The sequence below is a fragment of the Lithobates pipiens genome, unplaced genomic scaffold, assembly GCF_037356315.1.
Source record: "Lithobates pipiens isolate NorthernLeopardFrog02 unplaced genomic scaffold, aLitPip1_a1.2 Scaffold_8, whole genome shotgun sequence".
Lineage (NCBI taxonomy): Eukaryota > Metazoa > Chordata > Amphibia > Anura > Ranidae > Lithobates > Lithobates pipiens.
The window spans coordinates 23,596,668-23,613,179 of NW_027507903.1; the positions used below are offsets into that span (position 1 = coordinate 23,596,668).

Below are 16,512 nucleotides of genomic sequence, written 5' to 3' on the forward strand. Positions count from 1 at the left end.
CACGCTCAAAATGAGTGGACTTTTCTCCGGGCGGGAAGAGTCCGTTCGTTTCAAAAGTACGGTGGACTGGCATACGCACGGCCGGATTGTCCGCCGAAATGCGAGTCCGGCGGTAAGATTGGAGTGCAAAAATACTTTCTAAGTCCGCCGTACTTTTGGGTAAAAAAAGTCCGCCGGAGGCTACACATGGGGGGATTGTCCGGCGGACTTGAGTTTGCCAGACTTTTCCACCGGATTGTTTGATCGTGTGTACGTGGCATAAGTAGCAACAGGTTGACCATGGTGGCAGCCGGCAGGCAAGGCACAGGCTAGTAGCAGACAGGTGGTGAGTAGGCACTGATGGCTGCAGTGGGTAGTCCAGCAGCAGGTAGCACAGTAGTGGAGCTAGGCAAACCAGGTCAGATACTAGTAGTCGAATCAGGTACAGATGCGTAGGTTGGGTCGTAGTCAGAGTAAAAGCCAGAGTCAGTAACAGATTCGTGGTTCTGAAGCAATAGGAGTAGGCAGAAGCGGAGGTCAGGAGACAAGTCAAAGTCGGTGCAGGCAGAATTCAAGGAATAGTCAAGATAAGTCATGTCAGTAACCGGATTCAGATGCAGAGTAACAGGTCACAGGATGCACAGAAATGCTGTAGACAAGACAGCACTGGTTCAGTTTAAATAGCCTGGTATTTAAGTGCATATGAAGGGCAGTAAACTGGCCTATGACTGTGCACAGGGACCTGCCCATCTTTCTTGCTGGCATGCCATAAAGTTCTTCCATTGTGGTTGCTAATATTCTGGACTATTGCTAAAAAAAACTATTACAGTGCCAAGGCCTTGTGTGTGTGGTTCCTCCTGAGTGGATACTTTGTTCCAGGCCCTGCCTACATGTTAACATTTCAGCCTGCTATAAGATTAAATACATATCTCAGTTGTATAACAATGATACTTTTTGATCCCTCCCACATTTTCAGAGGGAATTTGGAATACCCCATAGTGCTTATTCTAAGTCTCTAGGTGGCTGAGGTGTGCCCCTTGTATACGCTTCTATAGACGCTCCAGTGCTGACTCAGTCAGGCCTCATCCTTGGGAACATTTCCTCTGGGTTTTTGCCCCCTGCTGCCTATTTTGTCCCCCTCGTGATGGATCAGTACCTCTAGATTGTGCACACATTAGACACGCAAAGCATAACTAATTATCTACCTGCAGATCAAATATCTTCCTGAAGAAGCAGGGCATCCAGCGAAACGTGTTGATGAATGACTCTATCTCTACCTCCAGATGGGTTTTATCACACTATATCTCCGTGTTAGTATGCCAATGTGGTTGAACTGCATACAATTCTGTGCTGCTGTGTGCAGCTACCATTTTAGCTATCCTTGTCTTAAAGGGTAACTCAACTTTCGTGGTGGAAAAAAAAATAGCAAATAAAGAAAAAATAATATAGCACATATAAGTGTGACACTAATCATATTATAATTTAATGTTATTAAAAATTACCTTTCCTTTTCGATCTGCAGCCACTATAATTTTATAAGAATGCATTGCAATATGGCTACATGAAGTTGTTCTGTACAGTTGTTCTGTACACAAAGTGTGTACTGACCACTCCCCAGAAACATAATTTTCTGCTTGTGTGATTGGCTCACCAATTTTCCCAGAAGTCCGCCTAAGATACAAGTCAGGATTCAGGCATCTCCTCCAGCGAAAATGTAATTTTTGGAGAGATAGTTTCAATAGGAGCACGTCTAAAGGAATGCAGGCTCAGTAGATTTCCTCATTACTGCCCTGCAGCTGCACACCTGACAGTTAATTATGAAACAACTCCCATTAGACCCACTCAGTACAGAGGCACAGAGAAAAATACATGAATTTCCACAGACGTACAAAAGGTAGGAATCTGCAACAAAGTTTGTTATAATCCTTGCAACGTACATAGATCACCCAAAAGGGGAATGTTTTGTTTTTACTCAAAAAAAGTGAAGATACGCTTTAGGGATTGTGCTGTTTTCATCCTTGAATGGGATTATTATATGTTAACATTGTTTTTTTTTTTTTTTAACTTTTTAAACATTTTATTTAGAAAATACAGATTAATTAGAGAACAACATACGGTACTAATTTTGAATAGGTATTATTTTACCCCTAACGGGATAAATCATAAACTGAATCAGCAACAACAATTAGCACATTTGGTCTCATCTGCTGTCTTTTCCTGGTTAGACCCATGTCTTTGGGTTAAAAGACCAGCCAAGTAATTTGAAGGCAGAGCATACAGTGGAACCAAACAGACCAAGGAGGGCGAAAGAACTAATGGCTCCTCTTGCAGGTTTCTTTGGATCACCTGTAGAGTACCCAGCGGCATAAAGTTCTCTGCCAACAATCCATACAACTCCCAGACCACTAGCAGCACGCGGATGTGTAAGTCCTCCAGCAGCAAGGAAGAATAAAAAGGGAGGGTATGATTCCAAAGTATTTTGATGTGCCCGCTGTATGCAGTTAAAGATCTTGCCATTTTCTGGATCACTACTGTACATGTCAGGATACTCTACTTTATACTGCTTGCGAGCTTTTGACACCTTGATAGCCAGATGAGCCACCATAACAAAGCTGGCTGCCCCTGTGAGGATCACATATCCATGTTCTTTGGAAAGGACCACCATCTTGAATCTGAACTTCTACCGTCCGGACCTGACAACCTACAACACACTGCCTGAGGAGCCGATGTTAACATTATTTTATCCTGCTGTTTTTTTATGTAAGGTGCCTGTACTTGATGCAATCTCTGCAGTTGTAATAAGTATGTAAAACCATATTGAAGTCTTGTAAGTAGGGGTTAATACCTCTTTTAGGGAAACCCTGTCCTTGGGAGACTGTGGGTTGGCTTATTCCTTTATAAACTGGGGCCGTAAAAACTAAAGCTGCAAGGTTAATGGGAGTGATAGCCTGCAGAGCATCATTATGTAGGTCTAAAGTGCGAAATGCCCTTTGGGGTAGGCCTGGTACAGGCCTCAGAAGAGAAACCGCCTCAGGGAACCTACAGCAGGGAAAGTGGAAGTTCTGGTTGACATTCCTTAAATAAATTTGAGTTTGAATCAAACAGTACGGCAGATGTCTTGTGGATAGAGGAAATGGCGTACTTCTGTACCGGGAGAAAGGCGTACTCATTTTAAAGTAAGGTTAGTAAGCTAATCGCGTGGACATTCCTTTATTTCTTGAGGTGGGCTTTGGGCTGGGAGAATGTGAGTAACCAAGATGGCCTCCATGCTACAGCTGTATGGTATCTTATCTCGTTCCTGTTGTAAGAAAATGATGGAGGTACCATGGGCTGGCTTGACCGATGCTGGTGGCAACTCTGGGGCCTGCTTATAGGTTTAATTTCTTCATCATATGTCTTATTCTACCTGTCAATATATATGTCAATATATCTCTACTATGGCCTTAACTGCCCTTATTTTAAAGGGGTTGTAAAGGTTCATTTTTTATTTTCTAAATAGGTTTCTTTAAGCTAGTGCATTGTTGGTTCACTTACCTTTCCCTTCAATTTCCCTTTTAAATGTTTTTTTTCTTTGTTTTCTTTTTCTTTGTCAGAACTTCTCACTTCCTGTTCCTCCTCAGTAAACTTCACACCATCATCCGAGCGGTGTTTAGTCAGCCAGAACAGCTTATTGAACAGCTTACCGAGGAGGAACAGGAAGTGAGAAATTCCGACAAAGAAAACAAAGAAAAAAAAACATTTAGAAGGGAAATCGAAGGAAAGGATAAGTGAACCAACAATGCACTAGCTTAAAGGAACCTATTTAGAAAATAAAGAACAAACCTTTACAACCCATTTAAGACTAAGGTTTGGGTATAAATAAATAATTGTAAAGGACAAAGTATACTTCTTGGGATCTTTTATGAAACACTTGTTTATTGCAACACAGAGTACCTAGAAAGTCCAATTTTTTCACTGGGTTTTATTTTCCATCAATTTTGGGGATATTGTGTTGTTAAAATTATAGGACGGTGACCCTCTTCTTTAGACTATAGAAATCACATATAAAAGTTATTGTTTGGCTTTGACAGTAACATGAACTATGATGCACTGGCAATTTTTTTTATTTCTATTTAAATAGCACTATAGAAGACAATGTATGTGTAAGAAATTCCATTGCTCGGAGCAGAGAACAGATATTCCATGTAACTCTACATTTACTCTTTGCTACATATCCTCACATGAGAAAGAACAGGAGCACTTAATGGTGTGACAATTTTATGTTACCCTTTGTACTAAAAATATACCCACCAAAACTGTCTTCTTATGTAGTCTGCTTGGTGTCAAACATTAAAAGCAGCCATTGGCTGGAATGAGCCAGGAATGTAAATAAAACTTGGGCCAACAGATGTACCATCCAAACATAAAAAGGATCTAATTCTGTTTAATATAGTCCTTGGCATCTTTGTGCTACTTCTGTCAAACTGAATCAAAACGTGTGCTAGATTTTGAAGCAAAATCTCTATGATCATTTCACATGTGATTGAATCCAGATTTAACCTAAGGGCTTTAAAGTTCAAAGATCAATGAAGTAATTTACTATGTGGAACAATGCAAGGCCGGCCTGCTTCCCTATTATTCAACAGCATGCCTGTATTTTTTCTATTGTCAGCTGATAAAAACAATTCATATCACTAGTGTGTGTGTGTGTATATATATATATATATATATATATATATATAATAAATATACTATATATATATATATATATATATATATATATATATATATATATATATATATATATATATATATATATATATATATATATATATATATATATATATATATATATATATATATATATAAATTGTATATATAAAATATATATATATATATATATATATATATATATATATATATATTATTACACAGGATTTATATAGCGCAAACAGTTTACGCAGCACTTTAAAATGTAGTACAATTACAATATAGTTCAATACAGGAGGAATAAGAGGGCCCTGCTCAGGGAGCTTAAAATCTGATGTAGATGTCTATATTTATTTATCAACAATGGATAGATAGATAGATAGATAGATAGATAGATAGATAGATAGATAGATAGATAGATAGATAGATAGATCGATAGATAGATAGATACTGTAGATTACTATATATACAAATATAAATATATGTACAAAATAATATTTAAATATAGTATTCTGAATATTACTTACATGTTATTTCTATAATTATACATATATATTAGGGCTGGGAAATTTAAAGATTAATTCCTCGATTAATCGTTAATTTTTTTGATCGATCAAAATTCTTTTGATCGGTACTCACCTCTCCACCGGCTTCCGGTCTTCAGGGAGTTCTGTCAGAGATCCGGTGACGTCGACGTCACCGGCCTCCTCCCCCCTTTCCCAAGTACCTCTGTCACGACATATTCAGCGACCCATCGCAGTTTGCTACGGAAGTGACGTTCCGTCGCCGCCATCTTGCTACACCCCACACTCGTCCACGGTAAGGAAACACACACCGGAGTTCTGCATTTTAGACATATTTATAACAGTAAAGTCAGTTTATATAGTGAAATACAGGACTTAGAACTCCGTCTGACTGCTTAGATGTTGAAATTTAAAAGCAGCCTGACAGCTAATCCCTCCCATCTATTCCAACACAACTATCTACCCCTGCTGCGAAAGTTGACAAATCTTTTTGCCGCCTGGCAACCGCTCTGTGTTTCGTGGCTAGGTCGGGTCGTGGCAGTCAAAATGACGGTGCTACCTAAATTACTCTATTTATACCGTGTCCTTCCAACCCCAATACCACCCTATTATCATCGCCTTGTACAAAGCAAAATTTTCAAATACATATGGGGGCCAATTAGACCCAGAATCTCTAAGTCTACGCTCTATCGTCACAAAGCTCAGGGTGGATTGGGCGTACCAAATTTCCGCTATTACTACTATGCGGCACAGCTAGCCCAGCTCACTCTATATCATGCCAAAACTGAAATACCAATTTGGGTTAGTCTTGAGGCCATAGATGCTCACCCTATTACTATAACCAATCTTCTATGGCTACCCTCCTCGCAAAGAGGTAAACTTACTAACCCGATAACCCAGCACTCAATTAAAGTTTGGGACATGAACCACAAACTTTTTCACCTTAAATCACAACATTTACCGTTGCTCTCTATCTTTGGACACCCCCTATTTGGCCCAGCCTACTCCGAGCCGGGCTTATTTGAGGCTTGGTCTCGGGCAGGCCTGGACCGAATTTGTGATCTTACAAAGTATGGCACGATCAAACCCTTCCCTACCCTACAAGCTCAATTCCGACTCCCCAATAAGGAATGCTTTCGATATTTACAAATTTCCCATTTTGTAAACTCGCTACCTAAATTTGATAATGTACAAGAATATATGTCACCCTACGAAAAAATATGCGACTCTGACCCACATGCGCCGGGCATTATTTCTCAGTTGTACTCTCATTTCACCTCCCTGCCTGCTCCCCTCCCACCCTATACCTCAAAATGGTCTGCAGACCTTAATATAGACTACAACGATGATATATGGTCGCAAATATGGGCCAATACTTGTAAAGCCTCTCAAAATGTTGTTGCCTCTGAGGCAAATTTTAAAGTCCTCATGCGGTGGTATTTGGTCCCCATTAGGATAGCTAAATTTGTCCCGGGTTATCCTGCCTCATGTTTTAGAGGCTGTGCTGATGCAGGCACTCATTTGCATATCTGGTGGACATGTCCTATTGTTCAAAGTTTCTGGACAGCTATATTCCAGATGGCATCCTTACTTCTGGGATGCCCTATACCACCCGATCCATCTCTAGCCTTACTTAATCTTGCACCCCACAATTGCACTCGAAACCAATTGCCCCTATTTCTCCAACTTACAACGGCAGCAAAGCAAACGATTGCTAGGGCTTGGAAGATGCCTATACTCCCTGTAGCCGAAGTTAAAAATAGGGTCACGCAAGCAATGATTCACTGTAAAATTGAGGCGAAAATTCTAGATCGCATGCCACGATTTCGTAAGATCTGGCAGCCATGGATCACACACTTTCTACCCCCTGGCCTAGACTCCGACCTTATAGGTATCTAAACTTCATCATATTAAGGAGACCCTCATTATACATGCCCGGGGCCCGTGCGGGCCGGTCGATCCACAGCCTTTCTCTCCTTCTCTACTTCCCTCTCTTCTCTTTTCCTTCCTTTAGTTCTTTTCTTGTTCCTAGTCTAACTTCTATCGCTATCCTATTCCCCTATCGCCGAAAATCGCGGCACTCGCAGTACCTGTACTCTACGCTAACGTATAGATCTTAGCCCGGGGAGTCACCTTCTTTACCTCCCCTGGTGATCCCGGATTATATGACACTTGACTGTTTAATTAGAGTATTACTCTCCTTTATGATTCGAATTGCATAAACCATTGTTCTCTTTGATGTTGTTTTATAGGGACTATGTCCCATTGTTATTGCTTACTTATTGTACACCGAATCTCTTCGCATGCTCAAAGTCTATATCGTACTGTGTAATTATTTTGTTACTTGCTAATAAAAATGTTTTGAAAGAGAAATTTAAAAGCAGCGAACTTCTGTCAGATTAGCAAACCTGTGAGATGAGCAGGGTTGCAGCTGCTTTTAAAATTCAAGATCTAAGCAGTCAGACGGAGTTGTAAGTCCTGTATTTCACTATATAAACTAACTTTACTGTGCATTATAATTAATCGAAATTAGTTGATTAATCGATAAAAAAAATTGATTAATCGAACACGGAAATTTTAATCAGTAACAGCCCTATATATATATATATATATATATATATATATATATATATATATATATATAAAATCATATAATAAAGGTACTTTCTTTAAAATGTTACATAATATATATATTTATTTATAGATAGATTAGATTTTGGCAAAAGAGACATGCCAAGTTTTAAAAAAAATCACTTTCTTCCCCATGCTCTTTGAAATTTTAGTGTAAAGTTTTATGCTATGGCGTGACCATATCCTGGTTTATTCTTGCCAATTTGATGTGCCAATGGCTGCCCAATGGTTCAAAGAGAAGCATAATGGGATTCTAAAAAAGCAGCAAGGAAGATGGTGGCAAATAAATGGAGTGGCAACTGGTCCCTAAAACTGTTATTAATGAAGGAGGGCACACTAGAAGTTAAAAGTAACATATACTGTATCTTATGTTATAGATGTATATATCTACAGTATATCTATCTATGTAGCTACTTATCTATGATATCAATGATATCAATAGTATTATATACAAATATAAATATACGGTATGTACAAAATTATATGTTTTATAACTTACTGAATTACATATCGGTATGGATGTCACACCACTTTCTCAAACTCAATCTTTCTAAAAGTGATGTTTGAAAATGTTGGATAGAAGTTAGCTCCCTAACTGGAAAGCGGGGTACCAGCATCCCAAAATTTAAGATAAATAGAAAAGCTTGGAGAAACGGGACTTTAAAGGTGCCTAAATAGTATAAATATCACATAATAGTCAATTAAGATATCAAAAAGATTTTTTATTTACACCAAATTAAAAAAATAAGAAAAGACAAAAAAATGCCTGTAATCATGTCTACTAACATAGGCCTATACATGTAACCTATTGTAAAGAGACAAAAAGTTACAGCATTCTAATGTATAAACCATTCTGTTCCCATTTCTTTTTTTTTTAAATTGTATTTTTATTGAAAATATAAAGATAACAATAACAAAGTGTTGGCATAAATGCACAGGTAAACAGTAAGTCCATCAAATAAAACAAATCAGAAACAGCGAGGGGGGGGGGGAGGAGAGGGGAGGGAGGAGAGGGGAGGGAAGAAAGAGGAGGGGGGGGGGTAGGATATTTCAGCACATTCTGTATATCCTCACATTAATTAACAATTATTTGTGGTACAAAACAGCAATCGTCACAATCAAATAGGCATAGGACAGTGAGCAGGAAATGTGGAAACTTCATTCCTTTAGAAGGGCATAGAACAGTGTGAACGTGCAATTTGAGCCTTAAACTTAGCGTAGGAGGTCCAAACTCAGAAAACTATATTAAGTAGCAGTATATAGTTTAGAGCGATACCACAGATCCCAAATCATTGAGAACTTAGGCATAGTGTCATGGACTATGGCTGTAAGCTTTTCCATACGGCCGATATGTTCTAGGTTCTGCAAGACCTGGGGGAGAGTGGGCGGGGAACGTGATAGCCACCGTGTAGGGATAGCTCTCTTAGCTGCTAACAAAATAAAGGTGGCAAGCTTCTGAGCATGTCTAGAGAGTCCAGGAATCGGCAACCCTAGTAAGAAATACAGAGGGTCTAATGGGAGGGAAATCTCCAACAAGTCTTGGACGAAGGATTGTATTGTAATCCAAAATGGACGGATCAATGGGCATGCCCAGAAGATATGGAAATGGGAACCTATATCTCCCCGACATCTCCAGCACATCGCAGGAGTCTTGGGATCATATTTATTTAAAATTTCAGGCGTTCTATACCAAAAGAGCAGAATCTTGTAAGCCGTTTCCTTCTGTTCCACACAGCGGGATGTCTTAGAGACGGCCTCCCAGATTCTCTGCCATTGTGGGAGTAGGATGGGATGTTCTAACACTTGCGACCACTTACGCATATATGAATGAGAAGATTCCGTAAGGGGCACCGATTCATGGAGTATTCTATAAATGTCAGTGATTAAATGGGCCTGGTATGGGCCCTGAGCACATAAAAATTCAAATGGAGTTGGCTTATCAAGACAGAGAGTGGGGGATTTAGAAGCAAAGTAGTGTCTGATTTGCAGATAGGAGTGGAAGAGTTGTTTGGGAATTTGGTGCTGTTTCTGCAAGTCCGCGAATGATAGAAGCCTCCTGGTGAGCGGATGCACTATATTGCGGAGTTGAAACAAACCAGCTTCAGACCAAGGAATCACTCTATCATATGCTAGGCTGTCTGGGATATCTGGATTAAACAGTATGTTTAGCAAAGGAGGGCATTGGGAAGCCAGAGGAAACAACTTTAGGCATTTCCTCCAGATTTCCAAGGAGAACAGCATCGGGGCTAGACAGATGCTACGAAGTGGACCCATGGAGGTTTTAAGGTCTGCCCAAAGCATGGCACAGATGTGTGCAGGCCTGGTGATGCTCATCTCAATTTCAGCCCATACTGTGGGGGCTTTCCGGGATGACCAGGTAATAACTGGTTTAAGGTGTGTAGCATAGTAATATTTGATCAGATCTGGGGCTCCCAGACCTCCACGCCATTTAGGAGCCAACATCACCGAACCTGCAACCCTATGCGCTCGATAATGCCAAATGAAGTTAAGAAAAGCTCTTTGGACAGCCTTAAGTTGGGACATAGGGATTGGGATTGGAAGAGTATCAAAAAGGTAGAGGAGTCTAGGCATCACTGACATTTTTAGGACATTGATACGACCCAAAAGTGAGAGGGGAAGCGAATCCCATTGCTTCAAAAGCCTAGCAATGTCACGAAAAAGTGGGGGGTAGTTAGCCGAGTATAAGGTCGAATAGGAGGGAGTAATGTTAATCCCCAGGTACTTAATGGAGTCTGTGCACCAGTGAAAGGAATAGTTGTCTTGCAGTATTGTGAGAGCAGAAGAGTGAATGTGTAAAGGTAAAGCTTCAGTTTTACTGGTGTTAATCTTGTACCCTGATATGGAGCTAAAATCTTTCAGCAAGGACAACAAGTTCGGAAGTGAGATATGGGGATTGGTCAATGTCAGGAGGATGTCGTCTGCAAATAGGGACATTTTATATTCCCTGTGGCGTAGGCATATCCCTCTAATGTCTGGGTGAACGCGGATGGCCTCCGCCAGGGGTTCGAGGCAGAGGATAAAAAGAAGAGGCGACAGGGGGCAACCCTGTCTCGTGCCATTGCTCAAAGGGAATGAAGACGATAGGTAGGATGCCAATTTGACCTGGGAAGAGGGGCAGGAGTAGAGGGCTTCAAGAGCTGAAACAAAAGGGCCTGTGAAACCATATCTTGCAAGAGTGGCAAACATATACGGCCAGCTAAGCCTGTCGAAGGCCTTCTGAGCATCTAGACTAAGAATAAGGGCTGGACGGGAGGTTTTGTTCAATAAATCAATCAGGTCTATTGTGCGTCTGGTATTATCACCTGCGTGACGAGTGCGTACAAAGCCAACTTGATCTCTATGGATGAGTGTAGGGATTATATGGGTCAGCCTATTAGCCAGGATCTTTGTAAAAATTTTATAGTCTGAGTTTAATAGCGCTATAGGCCTATAATTGTCAGGTAGGGAGGGATCTTTACCAGGTTTTGGTATGACCGAAACATGAGCGTGTAGGAATTGGGCGTGTGGAGTGGAACCTTTAAGTAGGGAAGTATAGAGCGAGATCATGTGGGGACTCAGGACAGGTAGGAAAGTTTTGTAATAGGAATAGGGTAACCCGTCGGGGCCCGGGGCTTTTTGGCTGGGGAGTTGTGTAATTACTGCTTCAAGTTCGTCGGGTGAAATGGCCGAATTCAGGGTTGCAAGATGGTCGGGGAGGAGTTTAGGCAATTTCAAGTGTTCAAAAAAGAGATCAAATCTCCCTTGTGAAAAGTCATAATTTGGGTCTTTCTGTAGACAGTTATATAAATTATGGTAGAAGTCTCCGAAGATCCGTGACATAGTCAGGGGGCAATAAGTAGGTGTACCATCAGGTTGTCGTAAAAAGTCGGGAGAGGGTTGAAAAGGACGTGGTTTCAACCTATTTACCAGCAGCTTATGAGGTTTGTTTGAGAATTCATAAAACTTCTGTTTGGACCACAAAAGAGATTTGTCTATTTTGCTCATTGCTAGGGATTTGAGCCGATTACGCAGGGAAATGACTTTTCGGAGTCTGTCCACCGTGGGGGAGGCCAACAGCAGTCTCTCTGCTAAGCGCAAATCGGTCATAATGGCAAAGCGCTGGGATGCCGCGTCCTTTTTAAGACGGGATCCCAGCGCTATGCACCGACCGCGAAAAACAGCCTTGTGGGCCTCCCACAGGGTGGAGGGACCCGTGACCGAGCCCGTGTTAAGTTGGAAGTATTCTGTGAGTCCATCTGTCAAAAGACTTTTCGTTTCTGGAGAGTGAAGAAATGTCTCATTCAGTCTCCAGTGACAGGTCTTAGGAAACGAAGATGAAAGGTGGACGTCTAAGTGGACTGAAGAGTGGTCGGACCACGTCATAGGGTTGATTTCAGAGGAGACTGCTGATGTTAACAAGGGCGAGGAGATAAAGAAGTGATCTAGCCTTGAATAAAGCTTGTGAGGATGAGAAAAAAAAGTGTACTGTTTGTGAGTAGGGTGTTTTATCCTCCAGATGTCTAGCAAGCCTCTAGACCTGATCAGCTTGCGAAATGATTTAGACAATTGAGTGGCTCGGGGTGGGGAAGCAGAGGGGAAGAGAGTGTGTCTATCTTTGTCTGACGACATTGTCATATTAAAATCACCTCCTAAAATCATAAACGGTTGAGCAAAGCGGTCTAGAACGTCAAAGACTGAGGACAAAAAGGTAAGCTGACCCGAGTTGGGAGCATAGATATTAACTAAGGTGAGAGATTTAGCAAATAGGGAACATTTCAGAATAATAAATCTTCCATGAGGGTCTAAATGGGACGAAGTGACCCGTAACGGGCAATGCCGACCAATCAATATAGCTACCCCTGCCTTACCCGACGGGTCAGACGCTAGAAAGGAGGTCGGGAACTGTTTGCTAGCAAAATTAAAAGAGCCTCCAGCACGGAAGTGGGTCTCTTGGACCATTATCACGTCCGCCCCGGAGGCCCTAAACTCCTTCAGAGCAAGCCATCTCTTCTGAATGGAATTCAACCCCTTAACGTTATAGGTCAGGAGTTTCAATGCCATGATAGGTCAGACAGGGGCCAGAACATGACAGAAAACCTCACATATGTAACAAGCAGAATATAACAGTGGACCCAAAACAAATATACCTTACATAATAAAGCAATGTGCATGACACAAATAACAATATAATCGTATAACAAAATCTGTACCAAAAGCAAGCGGGTTCGGTGGAAAATCGGGATTAATCCCAGTGACTCATCCACAATGGTAAAAATGTACCAAAAAAGAAAAAGGAAAGAGGGGAGGGATGGGGGTGGAATAAGGGGTCGGGGTTTAACGACCACCCAACAAAAACCTGGATAGCTAAGCGCCACCAGGGAACCCAGGTCTAAGCCATGGGTCTGAAGTGGAGAATTGTACATCTCCAAAACATGCAAAAATAGAAAAATTTGAAAAACTTGAAAAAATAAAAGTCGGAGGGGAGTGGGAGGATCCCCAGCCTCTCTCCAAAGTGAGCAGGTTGCCCCCAGGGTAAACAGTAGACCCCGGTCGTGAAAAAAAAATAAATAAATAAATAAAAAAAATATAATAAAAAAAAAAAAAAAAATAAAAAAAAAAAAAAAAAAAAAAAATTATTAAAAAAAAAAAAAAAAAAAAAGGGGGGGGGGGAAGGGGGAGCTATGTAGACTTATGTACATATCCGCAGACACGTACACACAGGCAAATAACCTTTAGCATTATAACCTCTGTCAGAGAAAAAAAAAAAAAAAAAATTAAAAAAAAATGAATAGTTCACAACCTGTTAAGGGGAGAAGAATAACATTTTTGGGGTTAAACTGGAGGCAACGTCAGATACGTTCGGCCACCCACCCCCCGGGCCAGGGGGTAAGTAAACCCACTATGGGGTGTTGACTACCCATAACATCAGCGGGGTGTCAAGGTAAATAAGGCATCCAGAGGAAATCCGGAGAAAGCAGTTCAGGTCGGAAGTCTGGAGGCACGACTTTTCTGGGGTGTAAAGTGGGATCTGGACGTCTTCTGTCGCACCGGGGTCCAGATGCGGCTTGGAGCCAGCGGAGGCTTGGGCGTTGCTGGAAGAGGCTGTGAATCTTCTTCTGGAAGAGGTGGGAGACCCAAGTTGCGCAGGAAGGTGTCACTTTCTTGCAGATCGCGTAGGGAATATTGGGTGCCGTCCTTGGAAACGGATAGGCGGAAAGGGAAACCCCACCGGTAGGCCACCTTGTGAGACTGTAAGTGCAAAGTTAGTGGACGGAGGGTTCTCCTCCTTGTCAGGGTAATAGGTGACAGGTCACTGAAGATTTGTAGCTTAGAGCCTTTAAATTCAACTCTGGACTGATTACGAGATGCAAGAGTCAGGGCTTCCTTGCTGTCATAATAGTGAAAACGCACAATCACATCTCTCGGATTGGCCCCTAGAGGGGGTTTTGGAGCCAGTGACCGATGTGCTCTGTCCAGGCGCCAATCTATGTCTGGGATATTCGGGGCTACAAAGTTGAAAAGGCTTAGGAGGTAGGTGCGCAGGTCTTTGTCTTCCACCGTTTCAGGAATACCCCTGAATCGAAGGTTTTGTCTACGTTCCCTGTTTTCCAAATCCTCCTGCTGGGCCTGTAATTGGGTCACGGTGTTTTTCATAGTGGCGTTGTCGTCCTCGAGAACCTGGACATATTGCACCATTTCATCAAATTTATATTCCAAAGAGTCTGTGCGTTCACCTAGCTGATCAATCTCCCCTCTCAATTCCTTGGCCACTTTCCCTACCTCTTGTGCAATGGTATGAGTGATTGCTTGTAGTAGGGAGTGTAATTTAGTGTCCAGTAGCTCCGCCGTTAGGGGGGGAGATGGGGAGGATGAGAGTGTGGAGGTATCATTGAAGAGCATGTTGGTGCAAATGTCAGGCTGTTCCGGTGGGATCTGGGAGCTGTCAGAAACCCTTGGAGTAGCTTGTGGGGGTTTGTTCAGATAGCGGTCCATCGCTACAGGGGGCTGCGATTTAATAGCAGAGGAATAGGTGCGACGTTGATCCCCAATTTTGCCCATGGGGTGCGTGGCCGATTGAAATGAGTCAATAAGGAGACACCCTGTCAGTAAAGATCACATAAGCGTAAGATGGGAGTCACGGAGAGAGGACAGGGGGTCCAGGTCCCGTCTCTAATAGTCCATCACATCTGTAAGCCTTGTGTGGCTGGCCGGGGCTGTAATATCTTGCTATTGGGGGGAGGCGTGTAGATCTGAGGGGGGTGTCAAGCTTCTTCAAAACTGTGAAGGGGAGGAGAGGGTGTAGCTGCACCAAACTGCGACTCCTTTAATAGCCCAGATGCAGGGGTATAGTAGGTGCGGAACTTAAAACACACTTCAGGTGGGGGCAGCACAAACTGGTCGTTTAAAGAGCAGTAAGGTGTAACAGTACTGGGGGAGGGTGAAGCAAGATGGCCCCCAGATAGATATCAAACAGAGCTCGGGCCTGGGAGCTTCAGAGCAGCTGAGGTTTACTTAGCAGAAAAGTTAGTTAGTCAGGGTGAGGATAACAGGGGCAGCTTGGCTGTATCCAAATGATAGGGGAGAGGGAGAGTCCACACAGGCCTAGAGTAGAGTGGGCCTGAGGTGTACCAATATGGCCGCCGTGTTCCTCACCTGTCCTGTGTTCTCTGGGCCCGTTCGTTGGATCCTCCGCTCCTGGATACGTGGCTCTCGGGGGACCGCTGTGAGGGGGGTCCTCGACTGACCTTCGGGAGAAGCAGGGGGGCCCGTGGAACGCCGCGGGCCGGCGTTAGGCTTCCGGATTTTAGTAGGCCCCAAGATGGCGGTGCCGCGTCCCCGGGTGGCGGCCAGCAACGGCCCGGAGGACGGCGTTTGCGGTGGGTGCCGAGGACGATACGGGCATCGGACTGTGCCCCACACTAGCGGCAACCCCGATGGACGGTGGGGAACCGCTGAGAAGCTCGCCGGGCTCGGATGGCCCACGATCGTCAGAAGGCCTCGGCGGAGCTCCTCGGATATGCGTCCGCCTCCTTCCGCTTCCGGTCACGCCCCCCCTCTGTTCCCATTTCTTCGACATGTTTTGCCTATGTGGCTTCTTCAGGAAAGGGATACAGACTACTTTTACTGAATGCACAAGAGAGTATGATCCATTTTAGATGTATATAACTAAAAAGAAAAACAAAAATGAATACATGAAAAAACAAGCATAAACTGTATTAACATAAACACTTGTATTAATTGTTTGTTTTTCTTTTTAGTTATATACATCTAAAATGGATCATACTCTCTTGTGCATTCAGTAAAAGTACTCTGTATCCCTTTCCTGAAGAAGCTGCATAGGCGAAACATGTCGAAAAAATGGGAACAGAATGGTTTATACATTAGAATGCTGTAACTTTTTGTCTCTTTGCAGTAGGTTATATGTATAGGCCTATGTTAGTAGACATGATTACAGGCATTTTTTTGTCTTTTCTTCTTTTTTAATTTGATGTAAATAAAAAATCTTTTTGATATCTTAATTGACTATTATGTGATATTTATATTATTTAGGTACCTTTAAAGTCCCATATCTCCAAGCTTTTCTATCTTTATAAAAGTGAACTTGTAATATTTCCTCCTTCCCGGTCCCCTCTCTATGACTTTACCATTAAGATCAACGGCACAGCCATTGGTCCCTCCACACATGGCA

At 42.3% G+C, this 16,512-nt stretch overlaps 1 pseudogene; it reads right to left on the bottom strand.

The window, feature by feature from the left end:
* Positions 1-2,200: 2,200 nt before the first annotated feature.
* LOC143960139 (glutathione S-transferase 3, mitochondrial pseudogene) lies at positions 2,201-2,644 on the bottom strand (annotated as a pseudogene).
* Positions 2,645-16,512: the final 13,868 nt, after the last annotated feature.